Below are 15,559 nucleotides of genomic sequence, written 5' to 3' on the forward strand. Positions count from 1 at the left end.
TGCATGCAAAAAATCTCATGTGTTGTTATCAGCAAGACAACTAGAAACTAACTACTGTTAAGTGGTTCCCCTAATTGGTTGGATCTAGCAATTTGCCCTTGAAGGAGTGTAGTGTGATTCTAACTGAAATCTTTGGTGGAACACCAAACTTGGAATTACACACTCACTCTTGTATTGTTTTGGTGTGTAACACCAAACTTAGCTCCTCACAATATGGGGGAAACTACTTGTGATTTTTATTAAAATACAAATGAAAAGAGAACTACCTTAGGTTGGGTTGCCTCCCAATGAAGCGCTCTTTTAGCGTCGCTAGCTCGACGATTCCTCCATCACTTGAGGTGATACTTCACTTTGGGGTTTTCCCCCATGTTGTCCATGTAGTGTTTGAGCATCTGTCCGTTAACAGTGAACGTCCTCTTTGAACTTTCCTCCATGATTTCTATGTGCCCATACGACGAGACCTTTGTGACAAGAAAGGGTCCTGACCACCTTGATTTGAGTTTCCCAAGGAAGAGTCTTAACTTGGAATTGTAGAGGAGCACTTGCTGTCCTTCTTTGAAGCTTCTGGGTGTTAAATGGAGGTCATGACTTCTCTTTGCCTTTCCATTATAAATCTTGGCATTTTCATAGGCTTGAGATCTGAACTCCTCCATTTCTTGCAGCTGCAAGACCCTCTTTTCACCAGCAGCAGTGCTATCAAAATTTAGCAGCTTGAGAGCCCAGAGGGCTTTGTGTTCCAGCTCCAATGGTAGATGACAAGCCTTTCCATACACCAGTTGGTATGGAGACATCTCGATTGGTGTTTTGAACGCCGTTCTGTATGTCCAAAGAGCATCATCCAGCTTCTTCGATCAATCCTTCCTTGATGCTCCCACAGTCTTTTCCAGAATCCTTTTTAGCTCTCTGTTAGATATCTCAGTTTGCCCACTTATTTGGGGATGGTAAGGCATGGAAATCTTGTGTTTCACTCCGTATCGTAGGAGGAGAGCTTCTAGTGGTCTGTTACAAAAATGGCTCCCTCCATCACTGATGAGTGCTCGTGGGACTCCGAACTGGCTAAAGATATTCTTTCTGAGGAAGTTCATGAGCACCTTGTTATCATTCGTTGGGGTTGCAATAGCCTCTACCCACTTGGAAACATAATCCACTGCTACCAAGATGTACTTGTTTGAATATGAGGTTGGGAAAGGTCCCATGAAATCGATTCCCCACACATCAAACAGTTCCAGTTCTAAGATGAAATTTTGTGGCATCTCATTTCTTTTGGGTAAGTTTCCAGCTCTTTGACATTCATTGCAATTCTTTACCAGTTCTTTGGGATCCTTGAAAAGGGTGGGCCAAAAAAATTCGCTTTTTAATACCTTGGTTGCAGTTCTGTCCCCTCCAAAATGGCCTCCATAGCATGAGCTGTGGTAGTTCTACAAGACCTCTCGTCCCTCTTCTTCCGAGACACATCTTCTCAGAATTCCATCTGAACACTTCTTGAAGAGATATGGTTCATCCCAAACAAAATACTTTACGTCATTGATGAGCTTTCTTTTCTGGTGTTTGTTGATGTCTGGATGTAAAGCCCCAGTTGCCTTAAAATTGGCAATATCTGCAAACCAGGGTGCTCTGCGAATCGTCATCAACTGCTCATCTGGGAAGAACTCATTTACATTTGTATCATGTGTTCCTCCTTTATCATGAGGGATTCTGGATAGGTGATCTGCTACCTTGTTCTCCACTCCTTTCTTGTCTTTGATTTCAATATTGAATTCCTGCAACAATAAGATCTATCTTATTAGTCTTGGTTTTGATTCTTGCTTGGCAAACAAATATTTAAGTGCTGTGTGATCTGTGAAGACAATCAATTTGGCACCAATGAGGTATGATCTAAACTTGTCAAATGCAAAAACTATTGCCAGCAACTCCTTTTCAGTAGTGGTATAGTTTCTTTGAGTATCATTGAGGACTTTGCTGGCATAGTATATCACATGGACCAAGTTATCTTTCCTCTGTCCTAACACTGCCCCAATTGTGAAATCAGATACATCGCACATCAGTTCAAATGGTAGGTTCCAGTTAGGTGGGGAAATAATAGGGGCAGATGATAACCTCTTTTTCAAGTTTTCAAATGCCAGCATGCACTTTTCATCAAAGATAAATGGTGTATCAGATACAAGGAGATTGCTTAAGGGCTTGGTTATCTTTGAAAAATCTTTAATAAACCTTCTATAAAAGCCAGCATGCCCTAGAAAACTCCTAATTGCCTTGACATCACTTGGTGGAGGTAATTTTTCAATGAGTTCCACCTTGGCTCTGTCCACTTCAATGCCTTGGTTAGAAACCTTATGACCAAGAACTATTCCTCCTGTCGACATTTCTCTCAATTCAAGACCAAATTAGTTTCTTGACATCTTTTTAATACCAGGGCCAGGTGATCTAGGCAATTAGGAAAAGAGTCTCCAAATACTGAGAAGTCATCCATAAAAACTTCGATGAATTTTTCTATCATATCTGAAAAAATGGAAAGCATGCATCGTTGGAAAGTTGCAGGTGTATTGCATAGCCCAAATGGCATGCGCCTGTAGGCAAACACTCCATAAGGGTAGGTGAAGGAGGTTTTCTCTTGGTCTCTTGGATCAACCACTATTTGGTTATATCCTGAATAACCGTCGAGAAAACAGTAATATGCATGTTCTGCAAGTCTTTCCAGCATCTGATCCATGAAAGGAAGAGGGAAATGATCTTTTTGTGTAGCTTCGTTGAGTTTTCTGTAGTCTATGCACATCCGCCATCCTGTGACGGTCCTTGTAGGGATTAGTTCATTCTTCTCATTGGGGACTACAGTGATTCCTCCTTTTTTTGGAACAACTTACACAGGGCTGACCCATGGGCTGTCTGAGATCGGATAGATCACTCCTCCTTGCCACAACTTCATGACTTCTTTATGTACCACTTCTTTCATGACTGGATTCAGCCTCCTTTGGGGTTGAATGGATGGTTTGGCATCATCTTCCAACAGTATTTTATGCATACATATGGCCGAACTGATTCCCTTCAAGTCAGCAAGGGTCCATCCTATGCCATCTTTGTGCCTTTGCAATACTTCAAGTAGCTCTTCCTCTTGTTGTTGGCTGAGGGATGAATTTATGATCACTGGATAACTTACGTTTTCTCCTAGATATGCATACTTGAGAGTGGGTGGCAGTGCCTTTAGTTCAAGTTTGGGTGCTTCTTTCTTCCCATTCTTCTCCTCTATTGTGCCCTGAACTTGAACCTCAGCTGTTGCAGCTTCTTCACTTGATGCTGATTCCTCCTCTTCTGTTAATCCCTCAAGTTCTTCTTCTTCAAAAGTCTCTTGTACTACATCTTCCAGTGAGTCTAACCTCATACATTCTCCCGATGGTTCCTGTGGATAGTTCATGGCCTTGAACACATTGATCATCATTGTTTCATTGTGTAGTCTAAGGGTCAGTTCACCCTTTTGGACATTGATGACAGCTCCGGCAGTAGCTAAGAATGGTCTGTCCAAGATGATAGAAGCCTTAGCTCCTTCCTTCATGTCCAACACTACAAAGTCTGCTGGAAAGATAAAGTCTCCTACCTTCACTAGCAAGTCTTCCACTATGCCGTGAGGAAACTTGAATGATCGGTTTGCCAGTTGTAAGGCCATTTTTGTTGGTTTGGCCTCCTCAATCTTTATTTTTCTCATCATAGCTACAGACATCAGATTTATGCTGGCTCCTAGATCACATAGAGCCTTTTCCACTGTTATTTCTCCTATAATACAAGGAATCTGGAAGCTCCCAGGATCCTTCATTTTCTGGGGCAATTTATGCTGAATGATGGCACTACATTCTTCAGTCAGTATCACAGTATCATTGTTCTTCCAGCTTCTCTTCTTGGTCATCAACTCCTTCAAGAACTTGGCATAGAGCGGCATTCGCTCTATTGCTTCAGCAAAGGGTATGTTAATCTGTAGTTTCTTGAAGATTTCTAAAAATCTGGAGAACTGGCTGTCATCCCCCTTCTTCTTCAGTTGTTGAGGATATGGGACTTTCGGAACATATAGCTTCAGCTCTCCTTCCTTTTGATGTGAGTTGGAGGTGGGGACTTGAACTTCATCTTGTTCCTCCTTCTTTCCAATTGAATCTTTCTCTTGTGATTGCTTGGAAGTCTCCTTCAGTTCCTTCCCACTTCTGAGGGTGATGGCTTGACACTCCTCCCTTGGCCTTGACTCAATGTTGCTGCAAAGGTCATGGCCAGGAGCTTGCTAGAATAGGTAGCTAATTTGTATCTCAAGTTTGTTGATGGCAGCATCTTGATTTTGCAGGTTAGATCGCACTTCCTCTCGGAACATCTTACTATCTTGAATCTCCTTGCATATGCCTTCAAGTAGAGTCTCAATCCTTGATAGTCTTTCTTCCGATGATGGAGGTTTGAGATTGGAAGGATGAGAAGGGCCATTTTGACTTTGGTATGGATATTGAGAAGTGTTGTTGGGTGGGTGTTGGTATGACCTCTGTGTGGAGTGTTGGTGAGTTGCATTGTTGTTGGGGTTATGGCGTCTCTGATCTTGGCCTTGGTCTTGTTGATTTCCCCACTCAAAGTTTTGGTGGTTCCTCCAACCAGGATTATACATTTTGGAGTATGGGTCATGATTCTGCCTAGGTGAATTCCCAATGTAGTTGGCTTGTTCCTGATCACCCTCTGCTTTTTCATTCACTCCTTCTTGGGTTGCTGCTGAAGTGGTGATTGCTGCTACTTGATTCCTCTCCATCTTCTTGGTGAGATCAGCTAATTACTTGGTAATCATCTTGTTTTGAGCTAGCAGTGCATCCACATTGTTCAGCTCCATCACTCCTCTAGTGTTGCCTCTTTCAGAAGCATAGAAGTAGTCATTCTCTGCTACAGTCTCAATGACATCTATGGCTTCTTCAATGGTCTTCTTCTTGTTCAGAGATCCCCTGGATGAGTAGTCTACTGCCTTCTTTGATTCATACGAAAGGCCTTCATAGAAAATGTGCAACTGCACCCATTCATTGAACATATCTGGCGGGCATCTTCTTGTCAAGTCTTTAAACCTCTCCCATGCTTCATATAGAGTCTCACTATCCTGCTGCCTGAATGTTTGTACCTCAGCTCTCAACATGTTGATCCGTTGAGGAGGATAGAATCTTGGCAAGAACTTGTTCACCACATCTTCCCAGGTTGCTAAACTCTCCTTTGGAAAGGATTCTAGCTATTTAGCTGCTTTGTCCTTAAGCGAGAAGGGAAACAGAAGTAGTCTATAGGTGTCAGGATGAACACCATTAGACTTCACAGTATCGCATATCCTCAGGAAGGTGGTTAGATGTTGATTGGGGTCTTCTTGGACACTTCCTATGAATGAACAATTGTTCTGAACAAGGGTGATGAGCTATGGCTTTAGTTCAAAGTTGTTGGCATGTATGGTTGGCCTTTGGATGCTACTCCTACAACTTCCTGGGTTTGGGTTGATGTAAGAACCCAGAACTCTTCTCTCTTGCCCAGCCTGATGCGCTGGACCTTCTCTGCTATGGTTATGAGCCTCTTCTTCATGATGGTTTTCCATATTCTCATCCATGTTTGGTTCAAAGTACTCTTCCTCTTCCTCAGCACCAACTACTCTCTTTCCTCTTGCTTCCCTTCTTAATCTAAGGAAGGTCCTCTCAGATTCAGAATCAAAGGAAGTTGAAGCCCCGCTTCTTCTACCTGTCATACAACCAACAAGGCACAAGTAAGAAGGATAGGTGCAAACAATAACTTCTACAGAAATGTTGTTAGTGTGAGTGATGCAATATATCAAATAGTTAGTGGGTTAGTGACTGAATTGTAAACAACTAAGAAAATGGGTAGGGGAAAGGGAAGAAAATAGCTAAATAGAAAGTAAATTACTCAAATAAACTTAAATCAAACAAAATAAAAACAAATGCTCAATCTAGTTATCCACCAATTTAATCATTGTTGATACAAAATCAATCTCCGGCAACGGCGCCATAAACTTGATGCACGGAAACTTGTCCCTTAACAAATTTCCCTCGGCAGGTATACCGAATTGTCGTCAAGTAAAAACTCACAGTAGAGTGAGGTCGAATCCCACAGGGATTGATTGGTCAAGCAACTTTAATTGGAAGAATGTTCTAGTTGAGCTAAGCAGAAAGTGAGTTGAGAATTGCAGGAAATTAAATGGCGGGAAAGTAAATAGCAGAAAATAAATGACGGAAAGTAAATTGCAGAATCTTAAATGGGGAAGGGACGTTTAGCATGAAAGTAAATGGCATAAAGTAAAGAGAATGGGTAAGATCAGAAATGGGGAATTCATTGGGCTTAGGAGATGTTGCATTCTCTGGATCAAGTTCATTTTCATCTCTTCCTCAATCAATGCATTCATTGATCTCCTTGGCAATCTTAAGTGATTGAATTCCAATTCCTTGGTAATTCAATCTCTCAAATCAGATCAATAGCCAATTCCTTAGTCTAATTGCTCATGAGAAGAGATGAAGTGTGGTCACTGATTATACCACATGTATTTCCAAATCAAAGTATTGGGAGAATTATATGTCACCATATCTGCCCAAACCCCAATTTGGTCCAACATGAGAAAACATTTCTAGCATGATCTCTTCATCCCTTTTCCAAGGTTCAGAAGAGATCCAAGTATGAATAGCTTCTTTTCCAAGATAACTACTCAATTGGATGAAGATTGAAAGCTTTCTAGTAAAATCAAGAGAAAAGAAAGAAGAAGAATAATGAAAACTATTATTGATCCATCAAATTACAATAGAGCTCCCTAACCCAATGAAAGGGGTTTAGTTGTTCATAGCTCTGGGAATGGAAAGCAAAGATGGAGAGTACATTCTGAAAGTTAAACTAGAAGTGCAGAGAAAGTAAAATACAAAGAGTAATTCTAATAATGCCAAAAGTTTTTTTCTAGTTCAAAGCTCTCCCTATTTATACTATTCTTCTGATCTTCTAGTTGGCTCTTCAAGTCTTGGATATGAGCCTTTGAATCTTGAGTTGAAGTAGTTATCTTCTTCAGTGGGCTCAGCTTTACTTACAGAGAAAGTGTGAAGTAGCCAGGGACTTTAGCTTAGAGCGTTAGTGGTGTTAACGTTAAGTGAAAATGTGGGGTTGAGAACGTTAGTGACAATCACCTTTTTCACTAATATTCCTAACCCAAAGTGGTCCACGTTAACTTCAACATTAGTGGCACTAACGTGACCACTAACGTTGACCCTTGGGCCTTTGCAAACGTTACTGGGGTTTACCTTTTTTAATAACGTTGAGAGTACCCCTTTCTCCCTACGTTAGAGTTCACGTTAGAATAGTTAACGTGGCCTTTAACGTAGGCTTGCCAAATCTTCGAGAGCGTTAGTGACACTTACCTTTGTCACTAACGCTTCAGAACGCCCCTACTTCCCACATTAGAGTTCACGTTAACTAGGTTAACGTGACTTCTAACGTGGTATTGATAGCCATCTGCAACGTTAGTGACAAAGGTGAGTGTCACTAACGTTGGCTCATCATCCCTCTTCTCCACGTTAGCTTCCACGTTAATGTAATTAACGTGGCAACTAACGTGGCTCATAGTGGCTCAATCCAACGTTAGTGACAAAGGTGAGTGTCACTAACGTTGGTGATTCTTGCTCCCTCCATGTTAGAGTCCACGTTAACTAGGTTAACGTGGCTTTTAACGTAGCCAATATGGGCTTAGTCCAACGTTAGTGACAAAGGTAAGTATCACTAACGTTGGCATCATCTTCTTCTTCCACGTTAGAGCTCACGTTAACTAAGTTAACGTGGCTCTTAACGTGGCCAATTGCCCCTTTTGGAACGTTAGTGGCACTTACTTTTACCACTAACGTTGGAGTTCTACTTCTCTTCCACGTTAGCTTCCACGTTAGCATAGTTAACGTGGCAACTGACTTGGGCTATGATGGCTCACGAAGGCGTTATTGGCAATCACTTTTCTCATTAACGTTGCAAGCTAGCCTTCATTCCACGTTAGTGGTCACGTTAGCTAGACTAACATGGCTACCAACGTGGTTCTTCCTTGCTTCCTTTATCCTGAAATCAAGCAATAAAGTGCATCAAAGCTCTAATCCAAGTTATGAGACATGCATCATTCAATTTGTCCTTTAATTCATGCATAATTCTCATGAAATCATGTAAAATTCACATTGTTTGCTTGAATCAAGATGTAAGTGATTATTTACCCAAAACTTGCTTATTTTCTAAGAAATTGCATGAAACTACCTTAAAACCTTAAAGAAAAGGTCAGTGAAACTGGCCAAAATGCCCTGGCATCACAACACCAAACTTAAAGCTTGCTTGTCCCTAAACAAGTACTGGAACAAGAGAATGATGAATGAAATGACAAGATGAATGAATCATTATTGTGGAAGTCATGTTCTTGGTTTTATGGGGTTTCATGCATAGCAACTTAGGTTCATTCCTTTACTGGCTTTCAGACCTTTATCATGCCTTGGAATACTCACTTGATTGCACCCTTTGAGACTTTTATTTATTGATCCCTTTGTCTTTCCAAGGTTTATTTCATCCTTAGGCTAAGTGTTCTGTGAGGGGGCGACTCTTTAGGATAAGCTTTCAGCCAACACTCCTGAACCAGTTGGTTCAAGGTGCTAGGTGTTGAAACACCCCTAAGGACTTACTCCCTCAAGTCTCTCTCCCCCATACATGCACACCACAGCACATGGTTTGTTATTTTCTTTCCTTGAGGTCTTGGTGTCCAGCACCTCTTTGGGTTACTAAATGTTCTGTAGCAAGGTTGCTCTTGATAGTGGATTTTCAGTTGATAATCCCGGGTTAGTTAACCCAAGTTACCAAGTGATGAAGCACTCCTAAGAACTTATTCATCCAAGCAGATCCTTGGTACAAGAGCACCACAGACACATCCCTCAAGTTTCAAGCCCTTGGTGCCTAGCCTTATTCTTTATTATATTTTCTTTCTTTTTCAACTCTTATTGTTCTTTTCCTTTTTCTTATTAGGATCTTATTATTTAGCTAGTCTCATGGGGTGTGTTTCAAGTATATGATTCAGGACAGATAATTGCCTTCCCACCTTGTTGGTGAACCAACTTAGCTAAGTGATTACTACACAGAATTGGGTGAACCAACTTAGCTTTAGTGAGGTGATTAGTTTAGTTAAGCTAACAGTGGTAAATTAGGTGAAATTGTATTGATAGAATGTAAATTGCAGAAGGTATAAAGTGCAGAAGGGGATTGGGTGCTGGGAAATTAAATGAAGCAGTAAATTAGAACTCAGAATAATTGCAGAAGATTTAAATTGCATGAAGGTAAATTGAAAGCAATGGGAATAGAAAGCAATGGGAACAGAAGATTAAAATCAAGCTCAATGTAAACTGAATTGTAAAATTTCAGAAAAGAAAATTTGCAGAAGAGGATTATCAGAAACTGAAATTGCATAAGCCAAATTGAATTCAATACTGAAATGTAAAAAATGCAAAAAAATAAAAGTGTTTCAAGAGAGCCTTTTATTCTACTCCTACTCATACTCATACTGCTGCCTACTACTACTGCAGCCTCTCCAGCGCCTCCTTTTTTCTAACAGAACTAAAGCCTTTTTATAGGCATTCCTAAATAACAAATAAAATTAAAATTGAAAACAAATTACAACTCAAATGAAATTCCTATTTTAACTGTGTCTTGTGCCTTTGAGTGACGTCAATGGGCTCTACCTCCTTTGGATTTTCAATGGGCTTTGAATCAGATTAATTAAGCCAGAGCTGCAGCTTCCAGGAGAACGGAGCATTTTCAAATTGAGCACAGCGTTCATTCAACCACGCGTACGCGTCCCATACGCTTGCGCGTGCTTTTGCGTTTTCGCCCATCCACGCGTACGCGTCCTTCACGCTTACGCGTGCTTGTCACGTACGCGTGCGCGTCCCTTGCAGCGTTCTCTATGTGAGTGTAGCGTTCTTCAATTGAGCGCTGCCCATGCGTACGCGTCACCTACGCGTACGTGTGGGTCTTCAAACATGCCACTTCCACGCTGCCGTTCAGCCCACGCTTGCACGTGCTTCTTCAGATATGTCACATCCACGTGTACGCGTCATGCACGCGTACGCGTCAATGGCTGAGCTTCTGGTGCGCAGAAATTGTGATTACACTTTGACTATGTAAAATTCATCGCTCTTTCTTTCCCTGGTAATGGCGCCAAAAACATGATGCCAATACCATGGTTCACAACTTCGCACAACTAACCAACAAGTGCACTGGGTCGTCCAAGTAATACCTTACGTGAGTAAGGGTTGAATCCCACAGAGATTGTTGGTATGAAGCAAGCTATGGTCACCTTGTACATCTCAGTCAGGCGGTTATAGAATAGTAATGGGGTTTTCGAAAATAATTAATAAAATAGGGATAGAAATACTTATGTAAATCATTGGTGAGAATTTCAAATAAGCGAATAGAGATGCTTTCGTTCCTCTGAACCTCTGCTTTCCTGCTATCTTCATCCAATCAGTCTTACTCCTTTCCATGGCTGGCTTTATGTGATGCATCACCATTGTCAATGGCTACTTTCGGTCTTCTCTCGGGAAAATGATCCAAATGCCCTGTCACAGCACGGCTAATCGTCTGGAGGCATCACCCTTGTCAATGGTTACATCCTATCCTCTCAGTGAAAATGGTCAACGCACCCTGTCATGGCACGGTTATTCATCTGTCGGTTCTCGATCATGCTGGAATAGGATTTACTATCCTTTTGCGTCTGTCACTACACCCAGCAATCGCGAGTTTGAAGCTCGTCACAGTCATTCAATCATTGAATCCTACTCAGAATACCACAGACAAGGTTTAGACTTTCCGGATTCTCTTGAATGCCGCCATCATTCTAGCTTACACCACGAAGATTCTGATTAAGAGATCTAAGAGATACTCATTCAATCTAATGTAGAACGGAAGTGGTTGTCAGGCACGCGCTCATAGGGAATGATGATGATTGTCACGTTCATCACATTCAGGTTGAAGTGCGAATGAATATCTTAGAAGCGAAATAAGATGAGTTGAATAGAAAACAGTAGTACTTTGCATTAATCTTTGAGGAACAGCAGAGCTCCACACCTTAATCTATGGAGTGTAGAAACTCTACCGTTAAAAATACATAAGGGAATAGAGGGTAAGCATGGCCGAATGGCCAGCCTCCCATGGAGGTCTAGAGATCTAAAAATGATCAAAAGATGTCTAATACAATAGTAAAAGGTCCTATTTATAATAAACTAGCTACTAGGGTTTACAGAAGTAAGTAATTGATGCATAAATCCACTTCCGGGGCCCACTTGGTGTGTGCTTGGGCTGAGCTTTGAGTGTTGCACGTGTAGAGGTCATTCTTGGAGTTGAACGCCAGCTTTTGTGCCATTTTGGGCGTTGAACTCCACTTTGCAGCTTGTTTCTGGCGTTGGACGCCAGAATTGGGCAGAGAGCTGGCGTTGAACGCCAGTTTGCATCGTCTAAACTTGGGCAAAGTATAAACTATTATACATTGCTGGAAAGCCCTAGATGTCTACTTTCCAACGCAATTGGAAGCGTGCTATTTTGAGTTCTGTAGCTCCAGAAAATCCACTTTGAGTGCAGGGAGGTCAGAATCCAACAGCATCAACAGTACTTCTTCAACCTCTGAATCTGATTTTTGCTCAAGTCCCTCAATTTCAGCCAGAAAATACCTGAAATCATAGAAAAACACAAAAACTCATAGTAAAGTCCAGAAATGTGAATTTAACATAAAAACTAATGAAAACATCCCTAAAAGTAACTAGATCCTACTATCCACTGATGCTCAAAGCCTTGGGATCCTTTTTATTTACCCTTGCCTTTTGGTTTTAAGGGTTATTGGCTTTTTTGCTCTTGCCTCTTGGTTTTAAGAGCATTTGGCTTTTTCTGCTTGCTTTTTCTTTTTTTTTCTATTTTTTTTGCCTATTTTTTTTTTCTGCAAGCTTTGTTCTTTGCTGCTTTTTCTTGCTTCAAGAATCATTTTTATGATTTTTCAGATTATCAAATAACATGTCTCCTTGTCATCATTCTTTCAAGAGCCAACATATTTAACATTCTTAAACAACAACTTCAAAAGACATATGCACTATTTAAGCATACATTCAGAAAACAAGAAGCATTGTCACCACATCAATATAATTAAACTTAGTTCAAGGATAAATTCAAAACTCATGTACTTCTTGTTCTTTTGAATTAAAACATTTTTCATTTAAGAGAGGTGATGGATTCATAAGACATTCATAACTTTTAAGACATGGTTACTAACTACTAATGATCATGTAATGAAGACACAAACATGGATAAGCACTTAACATAGAAAACGAAAAACAGAGAAAGTAAGAACAAGGAATGAGTCCACCTTAGTGATGATGGCGTTTCCTTCTTGAGGAATCAATGATGTTCTTGAGCTCTTCTATGTCTCTTCCTTGCCTTTGTGGCTTGATTCCTAGTGATTTTTGGTATTTCTATCCTCAGTTGCTTCTAATAACTATGTGGAGGGAAGTGCATCCCCTGAGGTATCTCAGGGATCTCTTGATTTGCAGCCACATGTTCTACCACTGAGCTATAGATCCTTTACATAATTGTTTTACCACACCAAACTTAGAATGTTGCTCGCCCTCGAGCAAAAGAAGAAGGAATATATGAAGAAGAAGATGTGGAAAAAACTAGGATTATGAGGAAGGAAGGTGGGGATCCTGTGGGGTCCACAAATCCTGAGATGATCCTGTGAGGTCCACAGATCTTGAGGTGTCAAGGCATTTACATCCCTGCACCCAATTAGGCATGCAAAATGCCCTTGCACACAACTCTGGGTGTTCAGCGCCAGATTGGTGCTTGTTCTGGGCGTTGAACGCCCATTTGTGGCCCATTTCTGGCGTTGAACGCCAGAACCAAGCTTGTTCTGGGTGTTCAGCGCCAGCTCTTCTCCAGGGTGCATTTCTGGCGTTCAAACGCCCAGATGCTGCCCATTTCTGGCGTTCAGCGCCAGAACCATGCTCTGTTCTGGCGTTGAACGCCCAAAACATGCTTCTTACTGGCGTTTAAACGCCAGTAAGGTCTTCCTCCAGGGTGTGATTTTTCTTCTGCTATTTTTGATTCCGTTTTTAATTTTTATATTTATTTTGTGACTCCACATGATCATGAACCTATAAAGACATATAACTAAGAAAAATATAGTTAGATAAATAGAAATTGGGTTGCCTCCCAACAAGCGCTTCTTTAATGTCAATAGCTTGACAGTGGGCTCTCATGGAGCCTCACAGATGTGCAGAGCTTTGTTGAGACCTCCCAACACCAAACTTAGAGTTTGGATATGGGGGTTTGACACCAAACTTAGAGTTTGGTTGTGGCCTCCCAACACCAAACTTAGAGTTTGACTGTGGGGGCTTTGGTTGACTCTGCTTTGAGAGAAGCTTTTTCTGCTTCCTCTCCATGGATGCAGAGAGAGATCCTTGAGTTGTAAACACAAGGTTGTCCTTATTTAATTGAAGGATCAATTCTCCTCTGTCCACATCAATCACAGCTCTTGCTGTGGCTAGGAAAGGTCTTCCTAGGATGATGGATTCATCCTCTTCCTTTCCAATATCCAGGACTATGAAATCAGCAGGGATGTAAAGGCCTTCAACCTTTACTAACACGTCCTCTACTTGTCCATAAGCCTGTTTTCTTGAATTGTCTGCCATCTCTAATGAGATTTTAGCAGCTTGCACCCCATAGATTCCCAGTTTCTCTATTACAGAGAGGGGCATGAGGTTTATTCCTGAACCAAGGTCACACAGAGTCTTAAAGATCATGGTGCCTATGGTACAAGGTATTATGAACTTTCCAGGATCCTGTCTCTTCTGAGGCAATGTCAGTTGATCCAGATCACTTAGTTCATTGATGAACAAGGGAGGTTCATCTTCCCAAGTATCAATACCAAATAATTTGGCATTCAGCTTCATGATTGCACCAAGGAACTTGGCAGCTTGCTCTTCAGTAACATCCTCATTCTCTTCAGAAGAGGAATACTCATCAGTGCTCATGAATGGCATAAGGAGGTTCAATGGAATCTCTATGGTCTCTATATGAGCCTCAGAGTCCTTTGGTTCCTCAGAGGGAAACTCCTTATTGATCACTGGGCGTCCCAGGAGGTCTTCCTCCTTGGGATTCATGTCCTCCTCTCCCTCATTGGGTTCGGCCATGGTAATTAATTCAATGGCCTTGCACTCTCCTTTTGGATTCTCTTCTGTATTGCTTGGGAGAGTACTAGGAGGGATTTCAGTGATCCTTTTACTCAGCTGGCCCACTTGTGCTTTCAAGTTTCTAATGGAAGACCTTGTTTCATTCATGAAACTCACAGTGGCCTTAGATAGATCAGAGACTAAATTTGCTAAGCTAGATGGATTCTGCTCAGAATTCTCTGTCTGTTGCTGAGTGGAAGATGGAAAAGGCTTGCTATTGCTAAACTTGTTTCTTCCACCATTATTAAAGTCTTGTTGAGGCTTTTGATCCTTCCATGAGAGATTTGGATGATTTCTCCATGATGGATTATAGGTGTTTCCATATGGTTCACCCATGTAATTTACCTCTGCTATTGCAGGGTTCTCAGGATCATAAGCTTCTTCTTCATAAGAAGCCTCTTGAGTACTGTTGGATGCAGCTTGCATTCCATTCAGACTCTGAGAAATCATATTGACTTGCTGAGTCAATATTTTATTCTGAGCCAATATGGCATTCAGAGTATCAATTTCAAGAACTCCCTTCTTCATAGGCGTCCCATTACTCACAAGATTCCTCTCAGAAGTGTACATGAACTGGTTATTAGCAACCATGTCAATGAGTTCTTGAGCTTCTGCAGGCGTTTTCTTTAGGTGAATGGATCCACCTGCAGAAGTGTCCAATGACATCTTTGATAGCTCAGATAAACCATCATAGAATATATCCAGGATGGTCCATTCTGAAAGCATGTCAGAGGGACACTTTTTGGTCAACTGTTTGTATCTTTCCCAAGCTTCATAGAGGGATTCACCATCTTTTTGTTTGAAGGTTTGAACATCCACTCTAAGCTTGCTCAGCTTTTGAGGAGGAAAGAACTTGGCTAAGAAAGCCGTGACCAGCTTATCCCAAGAGTTCAGGCTGTCTTTAGGTTGAGAGTCCAACCATATTCTAGCTCTGTCTCTTACAGCAAAAGGGAAAAGCATGAGCCTGTAGACTTCAGGATCTACTCCATTAGTCTTAACAGTATCACAAATCTGCAAGAATTCAGTTAAGAACTGAAAAGGATCTTCAGATGGAAGTCCATGAAACTTGCAGTTCTGCTACATCAGAGAAACTAGCTGAGGTTTCAGCTCAAAATTGTTTGCTCCAATGGTAGGAATGGAGATGCTTCTTCCATGTAAATTGGAATTTGGTGCAGTAAAGTCACCAAGCATTCTCCTTGCATTGTTGTTGGGTTCGGCTGCCATCTCCTTTACTTGTTCGAAATTTTCAATCAAGTTGTCTCTGAATTGTTGTAATTTAGCTTCTCTTAGTTTCCTCT

At 41.2% G+C, this 15,559-nt stretch overlaps 2 non-coding genes across 2 annotated transcripts; both read left to right on the forward strand.

Annotated features, from left to right (window-relative positions):
* The first annotated feature begins 5,030 nt into the window (after positions 1–5,030).
* Positions 5,031–5,137, forward strand: LOC148545643 (small nucleolar RNA R71). The gene has a single exon (XR_015901368.1). It is a non-coding gene; the product is annotated as a small nucleolar RNA R71 (small nucleolar RNA).
* A 9,844-nt stretch (positions 5,138–14,981) lies between these two features.
* LOC148545644 (small nucleolar RNA R71) lies at positions 14,982–15,089 on the forward strand. Its single transcript, XR_015901023.1, has one exon. It is a non-coding gene; the product is annotated as a small nucleolar RNA R71 (small nucleolar RNA).
* Positions 15,090–15,559: the final 470 nt, after the last annotated feature.

Source organism: Arachis ipaensis, chromosome B9 (assembly GCF_059453495.1).
Source record: "Arachis ipaensis isolate K30076 ecotype BB chromosome B9, ASM5945349v1, whole genome shotgun sequence".
Lineage (NCBI taxonomy): Eukaryota > Viridiplantae > Streptophyta > Magnoliopsida > Fabales > Fabaceae > Arachis > Arachis ipaensis.